Source organism: Melanerpes formicivorus, unplaced genomic scaffold, assembly GCF_026170545.1.
Source record: "Melanerpes formicivorus ecotype bairdi unplaced genomic scaffold, bMelFor1.0.p_v2 SCAF_320, whole genome shotgun sequence".
Classification (NCBI taxonomy): domain Eukaryota; kingdom Metazoa; phylum Chordata; class Aves; order Piciformes; family Picidae; genus Melanerpes; species Melanerpes formicivorus.
Window position 1 is genome coordinate 15001 of NW_027142672.1, and position 7500 is coordinate 22500.

Here is a 7500-nt window from a genome sequence, read left to right on the forward strand (position 1 = left end):
ACGCCCGGCGGGGAGAAGGCCCTCGTCTCTCTCCCCGCCTTGCCACGGGAGCACCGGGACGTGCTAGAGGAGACAGCGACCCGCGGAAACGGGGCGCGCCCCCGGCACGCCAGGACCTTAGAGCCGGGGCGGCTCGCTCGGCAGCGGGCGGGGGGACGGGCCACAAAGCCGCCCCTCTCAGGCTAGAGGTTTCATTTAGGGAGGAACCCTCGGGGACCCCACCCGGGCAGGTGAGGCCTCACGCGCGGCGCCGCTTTTAGCCCCTTTTAAATTTTGCGACGCCGCCGCCTCGCTCTCGGCTCGGCCAACCCCCGCCACACGCAGCTGCTCGCGGCCGGCACCCGCGGGTACCCGGAACCGAGGACGACACCGGCGCCTCACGCGTTTTAGGACACCTGAAAACTCACGGGGCCACGCAGCAGTCACAAAGCCGGTTGCGGTAGACCGGTCCCCGAACCCTGCCCCAGCGCCGGGGGGGAGGTGGAAAGGGGAGGATGCGGCAAGGCACGCGCCGGGCCGCTAACGCCACGGCTCCCCCCCGCTCGAGCCGCTCGGGGCTGGGGGAACGAGGACGACACCTCACACGCGACGGGAAGCGAAGTGGAAAGGAAGACCGCCCTTGCCCTGCCGGCCGGGGGCCCTTTCCGACGCGACCCGAAAGGCCTCATCGATCAACAAGGACAGAAGGAAAGGAAGCCAGCGGAGGCCCCACGGCCTCGCTCTTCTGGGACAGACACAGCCACGCGCACCCGCCACCGCCCTCGGGAGCAGCCAGCAGGCACGGGGCTCGGCGTGCGGGCAACACGCCGGAGGAGCAAACGGGGCGCCCTCCAGAGATGGGGGGGGGGGGGGCAAGCTGCACCGGGCCGCACCGGCTCACAGGGCACCTCTGCCTCCCCGAAACGTGGGCTTGCATTTTCCCTCAAGCTGCACCGAGTTACATCTCCATCACGGGGCGCCCCTCTGGAGCCAGGAGGAAGCCGTGCTGGGGCACCGGCTTGCCCTCCTCCCCCCATGCCGGGCTCCATAGCATACGAGTGGCCAGTCACCGCCGCTGGCTTTTCCCTTAGATGCCGTGCCCCCGCGGGCTGCGGCTTTGGCCATGGGGGGGAACCCCCGTGAAGAGGGTCCAGTGCTGGGAACTCTCTCTGCCCCTTACCGGGCTCTCTCTCGCCGTGCCTGGACGGGCTTGCTTTCCATTCTTGGTGGGACCGACGCCGGCACCACGTCTCCCCGGCTTTCTCTGCCCCCGTGCCCCACCGGGCAAACTTCGCTTTGGGGGTTCCACACTTCGGCAGTGGCCGGCGCCAGCCACTCGTCAACTTTTTTTCTTTTCCCCTCTTTCGTTGCCGAGCCCGGGCTGGGCTCCGGCTCACGGACGAGCGAAACCCATCCAACACCGCTGAGGGTGCGCCAGCGGCCGCTCCAAACCGCCGCGCCTTTGCTCGGCCCCGCGGGTCCCCTCTCTGACCCGGGGGAAAGCCACCGAGAAGCCAGACGGACCCCTGCCCAGCCGCCTGGCGGGTGGCTTGGAGCAGCCGCTCGGCAGCGCTGCCCTGGGAGTGCTCGGCGTCACTCGTTCCCTCATATACGGAACTGGAGGGCCGTCAGCTCCGCGAGCGCACAACCAGCCGACCTCCGCCCAGCGGCAGGTCGCAGAAATCACGCCGGCTTGTACGATGACGTAGGCGGAGGCAGAGCGCAACAGCGACCCCTTGGCGACAAGCGCGAGCTCCGCGGAGAGCACGTCTACTCGCCGAGGGAGAGCACGTCTACTCGCCGAGGGAGAGCACGTCTACTCGCCCAGGGAGAGCACGTCTACTCGCCGAGGGAGAGCACGTCTACTCGCCCAGGGAGAGCACGTCTACTCGCCGAGGGAGAGCACGTCTACTCGCCGAGGGAGAGCACGTCTACTCGCCCAGGGAGAGCACGTCTACTCGCCGAGGGAGAGCACGTCTACTCGCCCAGGGAGAGCACGTCTACTCGCCGAGGGAGAGCACGTCTACTCGCCCAGGGAGAGCACGTCTACTCGCCCAGGGAGAGCACGTCTACTCGCCCAGGGAGAGCACGTCTACTCGCCCAGGGAGAGCACGTCTACTCGCCGAGGGAGAGCACGTCTACTCGCCCAGGGAGAGCACGTCTACTCGCCCAGGGAGAGCACGTCTACTCGCCCAGGGAGAGCACGTCTACTCGCCGAGGGAGAGCACGTCTACTCGCCGAGGGAGAGCACGTCTACTCGCCGAGGGAGAGCACGTCTACTCGCCGAGGGAGAGCACGTCTACCTCCCGGCTGAGGGAGAGCACGGGGGGGGGGGGACAAAGACAGGCGGCAGCAGCTTCGGTGAACGTCACCCGGGAGGCGACCGGGGGTGTCCCGGGGCTGTCCCGGGAAGCCGGCGTCCGGCACAGGGAACCGTCAGCTGCCGGACCGGGGCGAATCCCCGCGGCCACGGCAGGGGTGGGGGCTCGAAGACAGCCGGCAGCCGCTTCGGTGAACGTCACCCGGGAGGAGACTGGGGCCCTCCCGGGACCGTCCCGGGAAGACGACGTTCGGCACGAGATCCCGGCCGCGGCCGGACCGGCTCGAAGCCCCGCGGCCCCGGCACGGGGGAGGCCCAAAGACTGGCGGCAGCCGCTTCGGTGAACGTCACCCGGCCGGCGACCGGGGCCGTCCCGGGGCCGTCCCGGGATGCCGGCTTCCGGCACGGGGTCCCGGCCGCGGCCGGAGCGGCTCGAATCCCCGCGGTCCCGGCAGCAGCCGGAGCCGCTCGCCGTTCGGGCTCCCGGCACCCTACGGATCCGGCGACTCGTTCGCGGGCGGGGGGGGGAGGCAGTGGAGGAGGTGCGGGCAGAAGCGGCAGCGGAGGCGGAGGGGGGGGGGGGTGCTCGGAGACAGCCGTCAGCCGCTTCGGTGAACGTCACCCGGGAGGCGACCGGGACCGGCCCGGGAAGCCATCGTCCGGCCCCGGATCCCGGCCGCGGCCGGACCGGCTCGAATCCCCGCGGCCCCGGCACGGGGGAGGCCCAAAGACTGGCGGCAGCCGCTTCGGTGAACGTCACCCGGCCGGCGACCGGGGCCGTCCCGGGGCCGTCCCGGGATGCCGGCTTCCGGCACGGGGTCCCGGCCGCGGCCGGACCGGCTCGAATCCCCGCGGCCCCGGCACGGGGGAGGCCCAAAGACTGGCGGCAGCCGCTTCGGTGAACGTCACCCGGCCGGCGACCGCGGCCGTTCCGGGGCCGTCCCGGGAAGCCTGCGACAGGCACGGGGTCCCGGCCTCGGCCGGACCCGCACTGGGTGCCGCCGCCTCGGGCTCTCGGGACGGTATGGATCCGCCGACTCGTTCGCCGGCAGCGGGGGGAGGCAGTGGAGGCGGTGCGGGGAGAAGCGGCAGCGGAGGCGGAGGGGGGGGGGGCTCGAAGACAGCCGGCAGCCGCTTCGGTGAACGTCACCCAGGAGGCGATCGGGGCCGTCCCGGGGCCGTCCCGGGATGCCGGCTTCCGGCACGGGGGTCCCGGCCGCGGCCGGACCGGCTCGTATCCCCGCGGCTCCGGCAGGGGGGGGGGGGGCTCGAAGACAGCCGGCAGTCGCCTCGGTGAACGTCACCCGGCCGGCGACCGCGGCCGTTCCGGGGCCGTCCCGGGAAGCCTGCGACAGGCACGGGGTCCCAGCCGCGGCCGGACCGACTCGAAGCCCCGCGGCCCCGGCACGGGGGAGGCCCAAAGACTGGCGGCAGCCGCTTCGGTGAACGTCACCCGGCCGGCGACCGGGGCCGTCCCGGGGCCGTCCCGGGATGCCGGCATCCGGCACGGGGTCCCGGCCGCGGCCGGAGCGGCTCGAATCCCCGCGGTCCCGGCAGCAGCCGGAGCCGCTCGCCGTTCGGGCTCCCGGCACCCTACGGATCCGCCGACTCGTTCGCCGGCGGCGGGGGGAGGCAGTGGAGGGGGTGCGGGCAGAAGCGGCAGCGGAGGCGGAGGGGGGGGGGGCTCGAAGACAGCCGGCAGCCGCTTCGGTGAACGTCACCCGGCCGGCGACCGGGGCCGTCCCGGGGCTGTCCGGGGATGCCGGCTTCCGGCACGGGGGTCCCGGCCGCGGCCGGAGCGGCTCGAATCCCCGCGGTCCCGGCAGCAGCCGGAGCCGCTCGCCGTTCGGGCTCCCGGCACCCTACAGATCCGGCGACTCGTTCGCCGGCGGCGGGGGGAGGCAGTGGAGGGGGTGCGGGGAGAAGCGGCAGCGGAGGCGGAGGGGGGGGGGGGGGGCTCGAAGACAGCCGGCAGCCGCTTCGGTGAACGTCACCCGGGAGGCGACCGGGACCGGCCCGGGAAGCCATCGTCCGGCCCCGGATCCCGGCCGCGGCCGGACCGGCTCGAAGCCCCGCGGCCCTGGCACGGGGGAGGCCCAAAGACTGGCGGCAGCCGCTTCGCTGAACGTCACCCGGCCGGCGACCGGGGCCGTCCCGGGGCCGTCCCGGGATGCCGGCTTCCGGCACGGGGTCCCGGCCGCGGCCGGACCGGCTCGAATCCCCGCGGTCCCGGCAGCAGCCGGAGCCGCTCGCCGTTCGGGCTCCCGGCACCCTACGGATCCGGCGACTCGTTCGCCGGCGGCGGGGGGAGGCAGTGGAGGCGGTGCGGGGAGAAGCGGCAGCGGAGGCGGAGGGGGGGGCGGGGGGGGACGATAGTGGCGGGGGGCGGGGGGTGCTCGAAGGCAGCCGGCAGCCAGTTCGGTGAACATTCGCCGGGGCGGGGGGGGCGACCTGTCCGTGCCCGGGGCAGCCCCGGGAAGCCGGCAGCCAGCACGGGGTCCCGGCAGCACCTGTTCCCTGCCCTGGGACTTGCCGTGCCCGGCGGCCGGTTGCCGGGTGGGGGGAGCGATGAGAGGCGGGGCGCAGCGGCCGGGGCAGCGCCGGGCCGCAGCGGGGGGGCTGGGCGGGTGGGGTAGGCGTCGAGCGGCAAGCCCTCGGCTGCAGCGAATGTTCGGCGGTGCGGGGCGGGGGGGGGACGGGACGACACGTTGGGGGCGCCGAGTCCGAGCCACCCCCGGCCCCAGGGGCGGCCGGAGGGGGAGGCCGGTGCCTGGCCCTGGGAGCTGCTGGGCGCCGGATGGCCGAGGGTGCGTCAGAAGCCGCCCGAGCGGTCGAGCAGGTCCTCCAGAAAGGCCTAGGGTGGCTTCGAGGGCCCCGGGAGCAGTCGAGGGAGGCCTCCAGGCAGGTCTGGAGTGGATGGGAGGCCTTCCAAAGCAGACAAGGGAGGCTGCCAGCGGGGCCTAGGCTGGCACTGCAGCCTGTAAATGGTTGGGGGGGGGGGCCTCTGGTGCGGCCTGGAGTCTCTGGCTGGCGTCCAGAGAGGTGCAAAAGATCCTCTGGTGCGGCCTGGGGTGGCGGAGAAGCCTGCAGAGCGTGCGGGGGAGGCTTCTGGTGCGGCCTGGGGTGGGTCGGAAGCCTGCAGAGCGTGCGGGAGAGGCTTCTGGTGCGGCCTGGGGTGGCGGAGAAGCCTGCAGAGCGTGCGGGAGAGGCTTCTGCTGCGGCCTGGGGTGGCTGAGAAGCCTGCAGAGCGTGCGGGAGAGGCTTCTGCTGCGGCCTGGGGTGGCTGAGAAGCCTGCAGAGCGTGCGGGGGAGGCTTCTGTTGGGGCCTGGGGTGGGTCAGAAGCCTACAGAGCGTGCGGGGGAGGCTTCTGGTGCGGCCTGGGGTGGGTCGGAAGCCTGCAGAGCGTGCGGGAGAGGCTTCTGTTGGGGCCTGGGGTGGCTGAGAAGCCTGCAGAGCGTGCGGGGGGAGGCTTCTGCTGCGGCCTGGGGTGGCTGAGAAGCCTGCAGAGCGTGCGGGAGAGGCTTCTGCTGCGGCCTGGGGTGGCTGAGAAGCCTGCAGAGCGTGCGGGGGAGGCTTCTGGTGCGGCCTGGGGTGGCTGAGAAGCCTGAAGAGCGTGCGGGAGAGGCTTCTGGTGCGGCCTGGGGTGGCTGAGAAGCCTGCAGAGCGTGCGGGGGAGGCTTCTGGTGCGGCCTGGGGTGGCTGAGAAGCCTGCAGAGCGTGCGGGAGAGGCTTCTGCTGCGGCCTGGGGTGGCTGAGAAGCCTGCAGAGCGTGCGGGAGAGGCTTCTGGTGCGGCCTGGGGTGGCTGAGAAGCCTGCAGAGCGTGCGGGAGAGGCTTCTGCTGCGGCCTGGGGTGGCTGAGAAGCCTGCAGAGCGTGCGGGAGAGGCTTCTGCTGCGGCCTGGGGTGGCTGAGAAGCCTGCAGAGCGTGCGGGAGAGGCTTCTGCTGCGGCCTGGGGTGGCTGAGAAGCCTGCAGGGCGTGCGGGAGAGGCTTCTGCTGCGGCCTGGGGTGGGTGGGAAGCCTGCAGAGCGTGCGGGGGAGGCTTCTGGTGCGGCCTGGGGTGGCTGAGAAGCCTGCAGAGCGTGCGGGGGAGGCTTCTGGTGCGGCCTGGGGTGGCTGAGAAGCCTGCAGAGCGTGCGGGAGAGGCTTCTGGTGCGGCCTGGGGTGGCTGAGAAGCCTGCAGAGCGTGCGGGGGAGGCTTCTGGTGCGGCCTGGGGTGGCTGAGAAGCCTGAAGAGCGTGCGGGAGAGGCTTCTGGTGCGGCCTGGGGTGGCTGAGAAGCCTGCAGAGCGTGCGGGGGAGGCTTCTGGTGCGGCCTGGGGTGGCTGAGAAGCCTGCAGAGCATGCGGGAGAGGCTTCTGGTGCGGCCTGGGGTGGCTGAGAAGCCTGCAGAGCGTGCGGGGGAGGCTTCTGGTGCGGCCTGGGGTGGCTGAGAAGCCTGCAGAGCATGCGGGAGAGGCTTCTGGTGCGGCCTGGGGTGGCTGAGAAGCCTGCAGAGCGTGCGGGAGAGGCTTCTGGTGCGGCCTGGGGTGGCTGAGAAGCCTGCAGAGCGTGCGGGGGAGGCTTCTGCTGCGGCCTGGGGTGGGTCGGAAGCCTGCAGAGCTTGCGGGGGAGGCTTCTGGTGCGGCCTGGGGTGGGTCGGAAGCCTGCAGAGCGTGCGGGAGAGGCTTCTGCTGCGGCCTGGGGTCTCTGGGTGGCCTCTAGAGAGGTGCAAAAGACCCTCTGGGTTGGGCTGGGGTGGCTCTTGGACCCCTGCCACACAGTGGAGAGCGGCCTCCGGCCCGCCACCTGTGTCCCTGTGTGCCTGAGTGCCTGTGTCCCTGTGTCCCTGTGTCCCTGAGTGCCTGAGTGCCTGAGTGCCTGTGTCCCTGTGTCCCTGTGTCCCTGAGTGCCTGAGTGCCTGTGTCCCTGTGTCCCTGTGTCCCTGAGTGCCTGAGTGCCTGTGTCCCTGTGTCCCTGTGTCCCTGAGTGCCTGAGTGCCTGAGTGCCTGTGTCCCTGTGTCCTTGTGTCCCTGTGTCCCTGTGTCCCTGTGTGCCTGAGTGCCTGTGTCCCTGTGTCCCTGTCTGTGTACCTGTGTGCGAGAGTGTCCGGCACGCCACCCAGCGGCGGAGGGCAAGCAGGTAGGCGGGTGGGCGGGCCGGCGAGGGCCAGTGTGAGTTTGGGGGGGTGGGAGGGGAGGCGGCAGCTGGAAGCGTCAGAGG